Here is a 16385-nt window from a genome sequence, read left to right as displayed (position 1 = left end):
GAGATAAAAGACGTAAATCGTGCAAGAAAACAGCAGGAAAACGCTGCACTGAAGAATTAATAATCTAATCAATCCACTCCCCAACACTATTTCCCATAACGTGTAACAGTATGGATTGGCTTGAATTTTTAAACCAACCCTCGTATTATTCCAACATCAATTCTTGGAAATGAAATGCGACTAATCAACAGTTGGAGAAGAACAATGCTTAGGAATTTCTCACCCAAAAGGTACCTCACTTCTCCAGACAGTCTTGATTCCTCCCGTCAGCCCATATTTGGAGGAAAAATTTTGCTACCCTCGAGAGAAACGCCCACGCACAAGTCCTCATGACGATGACAGAGTTTTACGTGACAATGTGAAGTCTATCAATAATCGTCGATTGTACAACTTATTCGAACAATCAGTGTTTTTAATGTGATTTCTATTAACTTATGAACCATTCATTATATATTATTAGCAATAGAATAAAGTCAAAACTTAATGTTCTCTACGAACTATATTTTAGTTTGTCAGTGTATTCTCGCGCTGTGAACTGGCAACGATGGGACGCCGGAAGAGAAGTGTGTGTGTCTTGTTTGTGCCACCATGTGAGCTGAATGTACTGTTTCTGTCTTCACGAAAATTATTGAAGTATGTAAAGTCTTAGTCTTTAATTACCGAAACTAATCATTGCTTTTTGATATACAAGTGAATAATGAAAACGACATAAGAAAATAATGAAATCCACAATTCGCAATGTCAAGGAAAGCATCGACTTCTTCACCAGTTGTAGTTGACTTCTTCGAATGAGGAAACTTATAGAAGATGACGCAAAACTCATCCTTCTAAAACAGTGGACTAGTGAATTGTATTCAGTATAGTCGCCGGAACCGTCGTGCGCGTTTACAGATCGTCGCGAAATCCTTCAAGGGCCAATTTCTTTTCGAGTGAAATGTTAAAAGTAATACGAAAATCTTAGTATTGTTCTAAATCATATGTAGTGTAACCCACATAGTGCATAATAATACAAAGTTATTTACAATTCTTGTTATCATTTCTAAAAATGATGATAGTGCTAATCAGATGCGTTTAGTAAGTTATTTTTTTTCTTTTCTTAGTGATTGAAATGTGTACAGGTTAGAACGTATGCGACATAAAGTGTTTATCAGAAGGTAAGGTATTTATCAATAGAGAAGTTCAAACATTTACTTTCGTCTCCTACTACTCGTCTGGTGTTAATCACGCATGGCTATCCTACCTTGCACTTTTTACAGGTATTGACCAATGTATCTTGGAGCTGACGTAACAGCGATGGTGGGTATATGGCCTAGGCCTCTGATACATATAACGCCCGAATCTTAGGACCGTGGAGGAGTGAAGATACTTGTTTATTGCCAGTCTCTTACGTCAATTTACTAATTTGTGTATTTGAATGATGTTATAAAGGAGACTTTGAGAGATCCAAGGTTCGAATCCCAATATTATTATTATTAGTCGGTCTTCTCGCACTGGAACAAACGAGTATCGAACCCCATTCTCCTTATATCTGGTACTTCGAACACGGACATCCGGAACTCGAACCCAGAACCGGCACTCCCCTTATATCTGACGCACCGAACAAAGACAGATGTTTTAGTGGGGAGAAAGCGAATATTTGAACTTCACTATTTTGTATTCAATGTCTGGTGTGTTGTGTTTTGTAGTATAATATTTTGCAATGTCAAGTCCTAACGAAATGGAAACACTGCTTGACGCGGTGAAAAAATTGTCCGCGGATTTAGCTAATACTAACCAAGTGAAAAAAGATAATCATAATGAGTTAGTCAAACAAGGTAATAGTGTAAAAGCAGAAATTACAGAGTTACGTGAAAAACATGAATTTTCAACTCAGGAACTTACGAATGGTATACAGAGAGTAGAAGCTGAGTGCAATGCCTTTAAAGTAGAAATTAAAGTTGAAATTGAAAATTTGAAACATGAAGTTAGGGATTTTAAGGCAGAAGTAAATGATCGTTTCAATGAAATGAAAATTCAAACGAACAACCAGCTGATCGAGACACGGAATGAGTTGTCATTAGCTATCCAGCAGGTTGAAGCCCAAAGTTGTAGTTCACTAACTCAAATGAAGCATGATTTTCAACAGATTTCTAACGCGTATGAGTGTAAAATCGTAGACCTTGAGGAGAAAATACGTAGCAATCGAAATTCATTGGTAGACATTGAAAGTAAAATTCTAGCTCACCAAGCACAGGTAGTCCAGTGCATGCAAAAGGTAACTCTAAATGAAAGTAGTGTAAACAATTGCGGCATGGAAGTTGATCGGATTAATCAATCGTTACTTTTTCTCAAAAATACAGTAGATCGTTGTAACAACAGTGTAGTAGAATTAACAAATGATAGGGAAAAAGAATCAAAACAGTATGTTCAGATCCAGAGTACTGTTTTGGAGGTTAAAAATGAAATTGGTAACCTCAAACAAGAATTGCAAATGTTACAAGCTCAACTAACCTTAACGCAAAAACAAATTCTGAACTTGCATGTGGAATCTAGACCCAGTAGCATTGCTAATACTCGTAGCGTAACTAATTCACTATACAGTAGTGTAGCTAATACCTCATCAACCCGAAGCTCCACTAGTCGTAGTAGCAGTAGCAGCACTAACACAAGTTATGAAGCTAATAGTAAACCAAAATCTAAAAGCAAAAACCGTAGTCGCATTCATCATAGAAAACCAGTTCAGATTACGAATGCTAGGCCCATCAAGCGTAGTGATATTGAATCGTTTGAAAAGTTCTTAGGACATGAAAGCGAAATCACAGCTTCAAACTTCTTGGAACTGTTTGAGAAAATGTTAAATTAATGCAAATTCCTGAAGAGCAGTTTTTAGATATTTTAGATTTTTTGATGCAAGGATCTTCTAAATCTTGGTTCCTTACTCGTAAACCTGACTTTAAATCTTATAGTGATTTTGTTTGTGCTTTCAAGCAACAGTTCGAATCTCCGCAAGTTGTAGCTGGTAAAATGTCAGTATTGCAATCCAAAAGGTACGACCCCAAAGTCGACGGTACAGTTTACCAATTTGTAGCAGATCGCTACCATAAGATCCGAGAACTGAATGAAAACGTTAGTGAAGCTTTTATTTTGAATACAATTAAATTGTTATTGCCTAATTATTTTCAGAAACAATTGGTTTTGTTACAATCCTTAGATTTACAAAGTATGTTAAATGTTGTTCAAAATCTGGAAACATTGTCAAAAAACAATGACAACTTTAGAACAAATAGTGGATTTCTTAAGAAACAGATTCGTGTAAATCAGGTTAATGTCCAAGAAAATGAAAGTAATGAACATAATTTTAGAGAATCACAACATCAAAGCAAAAACAAAGGTAAAAAGCAACCCCACAGCAAAGGTAAAAATCAACATTTTAAGAATAAGAACAAACCTAGGAACGTTCATTCTCAGCGTAACCCTGAAAACGATAATCAGTATGATAGCCAAGAAGGTATACATTACACTGAGACTAGGCGCGCTGATAATGGTGGGCACACGCCTCAACCATTTCCAATTTTTCATCCTGGTAACCAACCACCTTTTATTTCAAATTTTAATCAATCTCGTACCTTCCCTCCTCCTACATCATCAGGTAATCAGAGTAGACAAACACCGTTAAACTAGAAACGCTCTGCCGAGAGAGTGCTTCTCTTATGAAAACTTTAGTAATAGTCACGATTTTAGTAACGAAGATGCACTCATCCCAATTTTTCCTGTGGAATATGTAACGTTGAGTAAAAACATTAATAATGTTGTTAATTGGGACTTAGATATTTCTGAAGATGAAATAGAAATCGATGAAAATGTAAGTAAGGGTAATAACACTCGCACTGCAGAAATTTATTGTAAAGTATTAGATACTCAGTTGAAAGCATTGTGCGATACAGGGTCATCAGCATCCCTTATCAGTTTTGAGGCATGGAAACGTATTTCTTCCGTAATTTCACATCCGCAGTTAAAACCTGCACCACATGTTCTCTTGGTAGATTATTCTGGTAAAAGAAAAAAGCAGGTTAAGGGTGAAGTAAATATTTGTGTGGAAATAGAACACTTGATGTTCGACATAAGAGTTCTGGTAGTAGATGAATTAAACACAGAATGCTTGTTAGGTCGCAATTTCCTCACAATCGCCCATGCGATGATAGATTTTTCGAAAAACGTAATTAGTTTTTCTGACGGAAAAGAAATTATTGTTGTTCCTATGCTCATTGAAAAATCTCATAGCAAAGAAAATAGTTGTTGTCAACCTAAGAAGATTTTGACTTATGCTGATCGAATAAATAAACCTGTTGACACTGAGTTAGGTATTTCTGTAGAAAATAATAACTTGTCAGATGAAAGTTCAGAGTTCGAACCCAATCATGACTATACATCTTCAGCATGTCCTGTAATTAATAGTTTGGTTTCACAAAAAGGTAAATTAGAACAAGAGTGGATCCGTGTTTTACATGAACGAGATCAGGCGTATTCACAGTTGAGAAAAGAGTCGAAAAATTTTCGAATAAAGGATCTTAACATAAATCAAGCAGTAGAAGAGAATTTTTTACTCGAGTATTATGGTTTACAAATGTCAGAGATTGATAATGAGATTCAAAATGCTCATGGTAATATCCAAAGTAAACAGGAAAGTTGTGGGGATAAGGTATCAAATGATAATGTTATTTTTGAAAATGTGTGTGCTGTAGCAACAATAAACGAAATTAGGGAAAAGGTACATGAATGTGATCATTTAAGTAATGAGGAAAAACAGCAATTATTTGATTTGTTGGTAAAACATCGTGATGTATTCACAGATTATCCAGGTAGATGTAATTTATATGAATATTCCATAGACGTTGACACTACTGACCCCATAATAAAACGACAATATACTTTACCCTACCATTTTAAAGAAAGCATTGACAAGCAAATTGATGAATGGTTAAGAGTAGGTGTCATTGAACCAGCAGTGTCGATACATAGCCACCCAATTTTCTGTGTACCTAAGAAAAACACCACTAAACCTAGAGTCGTAGTTGACCTAACTGAGCTGAATAAGCATGTTAAATTAAAACAATTGAAAGTAAACCGAATTGATGATTTATTATTGAAATTTCAAGGTGCTAAGTTTGTAATTTCAATTGATCTTGTGTCATCGTATTCACAAATTCCTGTGTCTAAGGAATCTCGTGATTTCATTGCCTTCTCTTGGAACGGTCATATGTACAGATTTACTGTTATCCCATTTGGATACATCAATGGTTCTGTCGCTCTCATAGATGCATTACAGAAGGTGCTAGGTTATGCATTGTATAATAAACTTGTTTCATACATCGACGATTTAAGTATTCCAACCTTTTCTTTTGAAGAACAATTACATTTATTAGATCAGTTATTTACTAAGCTGAGTGAAGCTAACATGACTGTTAACCTTTCAAAATCTTCATTTTGTAAAACTAGTTTTAATTTTTTGGGTTTTGTCGTAACACCTGAAGGTATTTGTAAAGATCCTTCTTACATAGAAGTTATTTGCCAACTACCTCGTCCAACCAATATAAAACAATTGCAACGAGTTTTAGGTCTTTTTGAATGGTGTTCTAAATTTGTACACAAGTTTGCTGAACTAGCTGTTCCTTTATTTGAACTTATCCAGAAAGGGAAAAAATGGATTTGGACTCCAGAATGTGAACATAGTTTTCAGTCCCTTAAAGACAGTTTGGTTCAAGATGTATTACTCACTCACCCAAAACTTGATTCTGATTTTTCATTGATCACCGACAGTTCACAGGTGGCCGTGGCTGGCATACTTTTTCAAGAAATTGATGGTAAACGTAACATTATTGGCTTCTGTAGTAAAACTTTAAATAAAGCGCAGCGTGCGTATACTACAACTGAACAAGAGGCGTTAGCAATAGTGATTTCTATTCGTAAATGGGGACATTTACTGTATGGTAAACATGTTAAAGTTTATACTGACCATAACTCGTTAGTGTACTTACATAAGATCAGAAATTGGAATTCTCGTTTAGCTCGTTGGAGTCTTGAATTACAAAGTTTTGATTTGGAAATTGTTCATATTCGTGGAATTGACAATAAAGCCAGTGATGCCTTGGCACGTATAGTTTTAGCTCCTAAAACTGAAGTTCATATGGTGAATAACCTCGAAGTGCTACCGTCATTTTTCGGAAACATGACCATACAGGAACTAATCGAAAAACAACGTGAACATACAGAATATGATTCAATAATGAAATTTCTTCAAAATCCTAACGACCCATACTCTAAGGTGAAAAACAGAAATCTTGAAAAGTTTTACAAACTTGAAAATGGTGTACTTTTGAACAGAAATTTTCATTTCCCAAATTCTTGGAGAATTTGCATTCCACCTTCATTAGTTCATACTGTTGTAGAACACATGCATTGTCAACGAGGTCACTTTGGAATTGAAAAAACTTTTGGTTTTGTAAATGAAATTTGTTACTGGAAATCCATGAGAAAAGATATCAGTAATTTTATCAATGATTGTATTGTATGTAAAGAAACGAAAGTAGAAACATCACCTCCGGCTAGACCAATGGAAAGTGTTACTGTCAATGGTCCTCGTGTGCTTATTTCCATTGATATTTTAGGACCATACGTTTCTTCTTCCTCAGGTTATAAATATGCATTGTCAATTTTAGATGTTTTCACTAGATATTACACTTTGTATCCTATGCGAAATGCTACCACCAAATGTGTTTTACGTTGTTTAGAATCATTGTATTTTTTGCATTTAGGCATTCCTAGTGCTATTTTGGTTGATAATGGTAGCTGTTTCATTTCTCGAAAATTTAAAGAAAAAATGTCAGAATATGGAATCAAAATACACTACGTAACACCATATCACGCTTCTTCTAACCCAGTCGAACGAATCCATCGTGAGACTAATCGCCTATTGAAATTGTTTTGTAGTGAAGATCACACTGCTTGGGAAAAATTCATTCCTCAAATTGTAATTTTGTTAAATTATTCAATCTCAAGTAGCCTAGGTGTAAGCCCTGCCAGTTTGCATTTGAATGTAAAGCCTTCTGAATCAGTATTTAAGCATTTTGGTATTGTGGTTACTGAAAAGGACACAGATGAATATGTTTTGTGGGATAACAAATTAGTTATGGCAGATCTGAAAAGAACTGAAATAATTCGTAAAAGAAATGTTAAGCATAACCTGAAACAAGAAAGTAAATATAAGGTAAAGGAAAATGATTTAGTTTTCTTGAAGCAAACGAATTTGAGTTCAGCCATAGACAAAAGAATCTCAAAATTTCTTTATCTGTACAAAGGTCCCCTGTTGTGTTCTAAAAAGGTCTCAGAAAAGGTTTTTGAGTTAACGGATCCACTCACTGGTAAATGTTTAGGATTACATTCAGTTGACAGATTAAAAGTTTGGAAACCTACTAAAGAAACAAAGAGCATTTGGCTTAATTTAGCTACTAAACACTGTGGAACCAAAAGTGATGAAATCCTGAAAGAACAGAGTAAAAGCTCAGAGTTGAACAGTTGTATTGAAGAAGTAACCTATGATTCTATCAATGCTGTAAGGGTAAATCTTTCAAACCAATGTGATTCCAAAATTAACTCCAATAGAATTGGTAAAATTCTTGATGAAATTTTAGAATTAGATTCATATTTAAAATATCTCACTGAATCATCATGGTGTAACGTACATAACTTAGAGTTTGCATTGACAAATTTTATTAATCCTCTCGTTTTGTTTAATTAGCATTCTGGTAAGATCACAGTGATCAACTTAGAATGACTGACTCCTACTGATGTGGTGGGCTACCGCAGCCTTGTCACAAACGGGAGAATGAAAAAACATCACAGAATCAATGTTCAAATGCAAATGTGAGATTAGTAAAATGAATACTTACATGATAATTGTTGCATTTACTTTGTATTAATCTTTTCGTTGAATACGAAAACATTTCAAGTAGTACTTGAAGACATTGAAGCAAAGGTCCCTCCACTATTATGGGTTATCCATATTATGTAATGCCCGGAGTAGGCAATTTTCTTATTAGTCCCCTCTATATTATTTTTAAATTTTAACCAAACGTTCTATCTTTTCACTTTGCTTCGGGGATGGAAACATATTAATAAATAATTGGGGTAGGGTCTTGTAAATTTTAAGCAGGCAGTATATTTTTATATACTTCGAGCGTGACGAGCTCGCATATGCCTAGTTTATTTCATTTCATAGTAAATGAAATATTTTTAGTGTTATATTTACACATGTGTTTTTAATATGTAATTTTAATAAAATGTGAACCTATCGTGTGCACTATATCATATGTTTTAGTTGTGTTGAATTATTTTGAATATTCTTGATAAATATTTTGTGTTAATATGTCAAAGAAAGTACATTTTTGAATTTTATGAATAATATTGGTGTTTCAAATATAATAAATTTTTATGCATTTAGCCGTAAGGAATATTTTATCTTTATGAAAAATAAAATCATGATAAGTTGAATTACTTAGTGATATATGCTATTTTGAGTGATACTGTGTGTTTTATCTTAGAATTAAGAAGTATTATTGCAGAATCTTAAATCAATTTTACTATTTTAAACTTATTGGTATACATTTAGTTTGTGTTATTGTGCATTGTTAAGTATGGCATTGAATACAATACCTTACCAATATGCTTTATTGAATATATTATTGTATTGAATATATTAATATGTTTGTGTAATTTGGTTTGAATTTTGAAAGACATTATGAAGTATAATGTTGAATAGTATTTTGAATTACAAATAACTATTGATTTATATTCAAATATTGAAATTATTTTTGTGTTTACATTTCAAGAAATAATTGAAATAAATGAAAAATATAAACAAATAATAAAAATGAAAGGACTCAAAAGACATTTACGAAATGGCCCTCGCGTTATCGTAAATGGCCCTCGCGTTCGTTATTCTTCGAATTTCGCGATCATGTGCGTTCGAGTGAAGTTAGAAACTGCTATTCACCAGTGTGAACGAACTACAAATGACATTAACCCTCTATGGACTAATGGAGTGCTGTGATTGCTGTTGTGTTGCAATGTGATTAGGAAGGTTTGGATTCCAGGGTTCTTGCCCACTTCTATGGTACCTTCAGTGGACAGTCCGTCGTCCACCATATGTAACAGTATGGATTGGCTTGAATTTTTAAACCAACCCTCGTATTATTCCAACATCAATTCTTGGAAATGAAATGCGACTAATCAACAGTTGGAGAAGAACAATGCTTAGGAATTTCTCACCCAAAAGGTACCTCACTTCTCCAGACAGTCTTGCTTCCTCCCGTCAGCCCATATTTGGAGGAAAAATTTTGCTACCCTCGAGAGAAACGCCCACGCACAAGTCCTCATGACGATGACAGAGTTTTACGTGACAATGTGAAGTCTATCAATAATCGTCGATTGTACAACTTATTCGAACAATCAATGTTTTTAATGTGATTTCTATTAACTTATGAACCATTCATTATATATTATTAGCAATAGAATAAAGTCAAAACTTAATGTTCTCTACGAACTATATTTTAGTTTGTCAGTGTATTCTCGCGCTGTGAACTGGCAACGATGGGACGCCGGAAGAGAAGTGTGTGTGTCTTGTTTGTGCCACCATGTGAGCTGAATGTACTGTTTCTGTCTTCACGAAAATTATTGAAGTATGTAAAGTCTTAGTCTTTAATTACCGAAACTAATCATTGCTTTTTGATATACAAGTGAATAATGAAAACGACATAAGAAAATAATGAAATCCACAATTCGCAATGTCAAGGAAAGCATCGACTTCTTCACCAGTTGTAGTTGACTTCTTCGAATGAGGAAACTTATAGAAGATGACGCAAAACTCATCCTTCTAAAACAGTGGACTAGTGAATTGTATTCGGTATAGTCGCCGGAACCGTCGTGCGCGTTTACAGATCGTCGCGAAATCCTTCAAGGGCCAATTTCTTTTCGAGTGAAATGTTAAAAGTAATATGAAAATCTTAGTATTGTTCTAAATCATATGTAGTGTAACCCACATAGTGCATAATAATACAAAGTTATTTACAATTCTTGTTATCATTTCTAAAAATGATGATAGTGCTAATCAGATGCGTTTAGTAAGTTATTTTTTTTCTTTTCTTAGTGATTGAAATGTGTACAGGTTAGAACGTATGCGACATAAAGTGTTTATCAGAAGGTAAGGTATTTATCAATAGAGAAGTTCAAACATTTACTTTCGTCTCCCACTACTCGTCTGGTGTTAATCACGCATGGCTATCCTACCTTGCACTTTTTTACAGGTATTGACCAATGTATCTTGGAGCTGACGTAACAGCGATGGTGGATATATGGCCTAGGCCTCTGATACATATAACGCCCGAATCTTAGGACCGTGGAGGAGTGAAGATACTTGTTTATTGCCAGTCTCTTACGTCAATTTACTAATTTGTGTATTTGAATGATGTTATAAAGGAGACATTGAGAGATCCAAGGTTCGAATCCCAATATTATTATTATTAGTCGGTCTTCTCGCACTGGAAAAAACGAGTATCGAACCCCATTTTCCTTATATCTGGTACTTCGAACACGGACATCCGGAACTCGAACCCAGAACCGGCACTCCCCTTATAAACGCATTATATTTTTAGCAAAATTGTGACCCCCCATATCTTTGGATCGCTTCTTTTGCGCAAGTTCAAATTTACTGTGTACACAGAATTGAATAACATCAATTTTGAAGTCAAAATATCAAAAGTCCTATAACCTGTCCCTGACCTAAAAAGATTCATCATATATTAATAATATTTGGTGGTTGTAACACAATAGTATTTTGGTTCTCCTTTCTGTAATAATCGACGGCGGACTAAAGAAAACTTTTTCTTAAATGCGGGAATCAATTTCTGTTGTATTTTAAGCACAGTGGGAGTGAAAAAATAGTATTGTTGCCTTTTTGTTCAATACAATTCGCTTATTTTTATCATAAAAAAATAAAAATAATGAGAAAAATATAGTCTGCAAGGGATAGTTCATGGAAATTGGAGTGCTTCAGAGAATAAGCATAACACGCTTTTGTCCTAATTTCTTTGTCATCGTGATCTAGTATGGTAATATAATACTTTGTTTATATGAGCTTATACACGTTTAGCACTGACAAAATATGGATCGTTGGTTGCAAACAGGTAGTTTGAGTTCTAAGAGAAAAATCGGAAAGTCAAAATAATGAATGTAAGATGAATATTCCTTCACAAAAAGAGGAGTTAGTTAATTTTGAAGTTGAGTGTGCTAGTGCGAACACACAAAGTAGGAAAGGAGTGGAAGAACAAAACTAACTAACTAACTCTATGGTCTATGGAACCCAGAGGTTCAATGTCGCGTTCACAAAAGCTCTCCACTGACTTCTATCCTTAGCCAACTGGATCCAGTTTCTGCTTTGTATTCCTATCTCTGCGAGATCCATCTTAATATTGTCCTCCCATCTACGCCTACGTCTTCCTAATGGTCGTTTTCCGATTGGTCTTCCAGTCAAGACTTTGAAAGCGTTTCTACTTTCTTCCATTCTAGCTACATGACCCGCCCACCTAAGCCTCCTAGACTTGACGACCCTAACAATGTTGGGGAAACCGTATAAATTATGTAGTTCCTCGTTATGAACTTAACGCCATTCCCTATTCCCGTTCCTCTTAGGTCCGAATATTCTTCTCAGGATCTTGTTCTGAAATACTTTCAGTCTATGTTCTTTCCTCAGAGTAAGTGACCATGTTTCCTAACCATACAGAACAACAGGCATGATTATCGTTTTATATATTTTAAGCTTCAAACTTCGACAGAATTCGCGACAAGAGATTTTGAACCGAATAGTAACACGAATTCCCTGCTTTTAGTCGACATTTAATTTCTTCGTGAATGATTTTCGTCTGTTAATATTGATCCTAAATATTTGAAAGTATCCACTTTATCAAAGGTATTATTTAATATTTTAACGCATCCAAAATTTGCCGTATTACGGTCCCGACGCACTTCCATGTATTTAGTTTTTTCTGCATTTACTTCTAAACCCATGTCCCTGCAAGATCTCTGCATTTCTTTCTATTTATGCATGTTAGGAAATTAGGTGCGGGCAAAGAAGAAAGAATTTGTATTTCAGAAGACTGGAGCCAATACAAGATAGAAGCTTCTGGTGACAATCGAGAATCTCAGATTCGACATAAAATAAAGAAACATAATGAATCAGAAGGCCACAAAATTGCTTCCGAAATACAAGAATCGCAGACAAAGTGCATCGGAGAAGGCATTATGAAACTTACTTCAACTGCTGAGGACACCACCATCAAAATATTTAGAACAACTTACTACCTGGCAAAGAAAATATTTCAGGCCTTGTGCAGAGTCGTTTGGAATTATGATTAGCGTCACACTAAAGGCCTTATTACTGCAGGAAGCATATGTTAGTCGAACACTTTAGTATGGCACTAATCACGCGTCAGAACGACTCTGCATAAGGCCCTTCATGTCTTAATGATTTCATAGAGTTAAATTTTTTCTGTTTATTCTCGGAGTGAGTTGGTTTCTTCTCCATATATACACCCACTTATATCATTAGTGGTGTATTTTAAGTAAGGAGTAACCATCAATTCTTATGAAGTTCTTCCTGACTATAAAACAGTAAGTAATGTAACCTTTATATTTTAATTGAATTAATTATTACATGTGTTCTACATTGTTCATTATAATAGGACCTTCTATGTCTTTTATGACAATCATAGATGATCACAAAATAGCGTATACCCTCTGAAAAATTGATGATGAAGTTCTTCTTGACTATAAAACAGTAATGTATTCTTTATATTTTAATTGAATTAATTATTACATGTGTTCTACATTGTTCATTATAATAGGACCTTCTATGTCTTTTATGACAATCATAGATGATCACAAAACAGCGTATACCCTCTGAAAAATTTATGACTACAGCACTGGATATGACTGATGTTCAGGGATCAAATGATGAATCGAAAATTAACTCAGAAAAGTTAAAAAAAAAAAAAGAGCTGTCTATATAATTTGAGATGAAAATTAATATAATAAAAATGAAAGTAATGGTGTTTCTGGCATGATTTCAAAGTGTGACTGTGGGATATAGTTACAATGCAGGGATGGATCCAGGGGATCGATCGGGGTAATAGTCCCCCAGATTTAAAAATAAATCATAAGAATTTTCACCTTTGTATTATAAATGTAAAATAAGACCCATTGACTTCGAACGACCGCCCCCCAAACATTCAGCCTAGATCCGCTCCTGTTGCTATGCCGATTACATCATACTAAATCGCGAACTTTGAGGTGCTTTAACGCAAATCGTTGTGAAAGGTGTTCATAGATTCTGTTTCCGGACGGAATATTTACAATTACATAACTGACAACAGTGAAGAGCCGGTGAGGGTGAGAATTGTAAATTATGATTAATGAAAAATTAATTTTTGGTGAAAGAGAATTTTTATGTGATCTGACCAAATGGAATTGTTCAAGAAATGGTTAGAAGTGTTATTAATCTAACAGATAATACATTACATCAGATTAAGCGTTCGCTGTAGATTAAGTACCTGGGTGCCTAGATTCATAAAGTAGTAGAATATAAGCTGTATTAACAGAAATGTATTATTCTTTTTTGAAAAGTGCTGTTAAAATTATTCCAATAATTTTCGTGTTCAAATATGAGAATATTATAGAATAAGTAGGGTAGGGTAAGAACGGGTTATCTTAAGGTTATGGAAGTTTGAACTCCTTTTCAAAAAATGAATAGAGTGAAATTCCTCCTTTCTAAGTGATTATACCAAGTTAAAACTTGGTAAAGTTAACCCTCAGTATAAATACAGTGTGGACGTATTACATAAAAACTACGGTGCATAAAACACAAACCTGCTTGTGCTAGGCGGCTTCGAGAAGATAGTTTAAGGAGAGCATTGCAACAACAATAACAAAAACAAAACAATAGGGCATTTATCGAGCAGACGGCTCTACCAAATTTTCACACATTTATTGCATTTTCCGATTTCTTCTTGCAGAGCATGCAGTATATGAGGAGCTAATACTTGAACCACGAACCAACTTGTGTTAGGTGGCCACTAAAAGCACGAGTGCTATCAAACCGAGTGAGGGCAGGAGCGCAGCAGGGGGGCCCGAGCGGAGTAGGGGTGCGCCCGTAGGGAACAGGCGCGTAAGCAACGGCGACATACGCATAAACAAGGATAGTGGAAAATTACATAAAATATCCGCAATAATTTTCACCTTCAACAACACTTAAATAATAGTAATAATTCTTACTTTCAAAATGGCTTCACTGGTTTCCCGGATACAAGTGGCCCGCTGCGAGGAGAAATTCGTCTGTTTTGAATTTTTACTTCTTTTCCACACTTCGCATAGCTGATTTTACGTTTCAACATACCATGATGCTGCAAAAACTTTATAATATGACGCTCTTTATCACACAATTCTTTGTAATAAAATCGTATATTTACATTATATCCATCGCAAATGTCCATTGCTAACACGAACAGAACATTCCCTCCGTTTATTTCCACCTTTTTCGCATTCTTGTTTTCTTATGCCTTCCGCTTCAGTAAATAGTTACACTTAGAATACGTTCACTCTCATTCAAAATGTATTTCAATATGATATGAAATTACAGAAATGACTTATATTCACACTCTACTTCTTTTACGAAAAGTGTTTGACATCGTATTTTACCTATTAATTTTGTTTTTGGTAGAGCCGTCTGCTCGAGTGAACCCAAAAAAAGGACAGTACAGCAGTGGTATAAATTGCTCTTTAGTGACGAAAGTAAATTCGAAATTTTTGTAACTGCACGCAGAAAGTTTGTTCGTCGAGTTTCTGGGGAACGCATGCTTTAATCCAAGTTTCAAACATGGTGGTGGGCCTGTCATGGTATGGGGTTGTTTCACCAGTGAAAAGGTTGGTGATTTAGTAAAAATTGAGAGTGCAATGAAAAAAGAAGATTATCATCGTATCTTGTCGAGACATGCTCTACCCAGTGGCAAAAGATTTGTCGGTCACGAATTTATTTTCCAACAAGACAATGGCCCCAAACATATATCTCAATTGTGTAAGTCCTACTTGGAGAAGAAAGAAAGACAAAAAGAATTGGGAAACATGCGATGGCCACCGCAAAGCCCGGACTTAAATCTGATCGAGTTATTGTGGGATGAGTTAGACAGAAAACGTTGACCAGTGAATAATACATAGTTGTGGATACAGTTACAAATGTATTGGAATGAACTTCAAGCCCAAACGTTGTAGAAATTACTGGGAAGGATGCCTAGGTTGCGTGCTGCTGTATTGAAAGCGTAGGGTGAATATTATGATGAATCACAAACTTGAATGATTTCGTTTCACATTCTGACTTTTTTTTTTTTTTTTTTTTTTTACCCTTTGTCGTTTTGTTTTGTAAATACAAATTTGTTCTATTTATGTTCATAATTATGTGCATTCATTTCATTTTCTACTGATATCGGTGGTGATGCGATACTTTTGGCTGGTAGTGTATTACTTTCACTATCACTCAAAATTCACTTCAATATGCTGTGCACTGACAATAATTACTTATATTCACACTTTCTTTCCTTCACGAAAAATGATTCACATCGTATTTTACCTATAAATTTTCTGTTTGGTACGGTACATCTTTTTGGGTCCATCTGCTCGAGTGAACCCAATACGAACCAGCTTGTACTAGGTGACCACTAAAAGCACGAATGCTATCTAACCAAGTTAGGACAGGAGCGCAGCAAGGGGGCCCGAGCAGTAACGAGGGGGCGCGTCAGCAGCTTTCACTAGTAGGAAAGCACTTTATATGCCATAAAATGCATTGGCTTATGTGTAGCACAGTTTTGGGTGAAATACTAAATGTCATCCAAAAAGTACCACAATGTACTAAATTACGTTTGGCGATACAGCAGTTAACCCTTAGTTAGGTTAGGTTACGTTACTGTGGTTTGTATTAACCTCCTGCAATTAAAATTCACCCTTTTATTGTTGAACTGAGTGAGTGTATATAAAGGAGGACTTAAGTTCCGTAAGGAACACCCTATTTTACGGGGATATCGATAGAATTATAAGAAATTGAAGTGGTGGACCCTTACAAGTGCTATAATATGGTTAAGATGAGTGAGTTCATATGAACGACTACTTTTAATATGTTAACGATTTCTTTCCAGTGAAGTGTTTCTGCACAATGTAAGGAAAGTGTATTTTATGTTTACAAGTGTAGAGTTACTAGTGTGAAATCATGACAAGTACTCTAACGTTTGCGCCGCTTTTTTTCTTTTTCTCTT

At 35.0% G+C, this 16385-nt stretch overlaps 1 protein-coding gene across 3 annotated transcripts in view; it reads left to right on the top strand.

Annotated features, from left to right (window-relative positions):
• The first annotated feature begins 13377 nt into the window (after positions 1 to 13377).
• Positions 13378 to 16385, top strand: part of LOC145669474 (uncharacterized) — a 68071-nt gene continuing 65063 nt past the window's right edge. For 2 of the 3 annotated variants that reach the window (XM_081737648.1, XM_081737650.1), the window contains exon 1: positions 13436 to 13568. The gene's annotated coding sequence lies outside the window, so the exon portion shown is untranslated. Of the gene's footprint in view, positions 13569 to 16385 lie in introns of all 3 variants that reach the window. The other variant, XM_081737649.1, reaches the window with a different exon arrangement.

Source organism: Thermobia domestica, chromosome 14 (genome assembly GCF_964235325.1).
Source record: "Thermobia domestica chromosome 14, izTheDome1.hap1.1, whole genome shotgun sequence".
NCBI lineage: Eukaryota > Metazoa > Arthropoda > Insecta > Zygentoma > Lepismatidae > Thermobia > Thermobia domestica.
The sequence above is the reverse complement of the archived record's forward strand: the minus strand, read 5'-3'. Positions and strand labels throughout refer to the sequence as shown.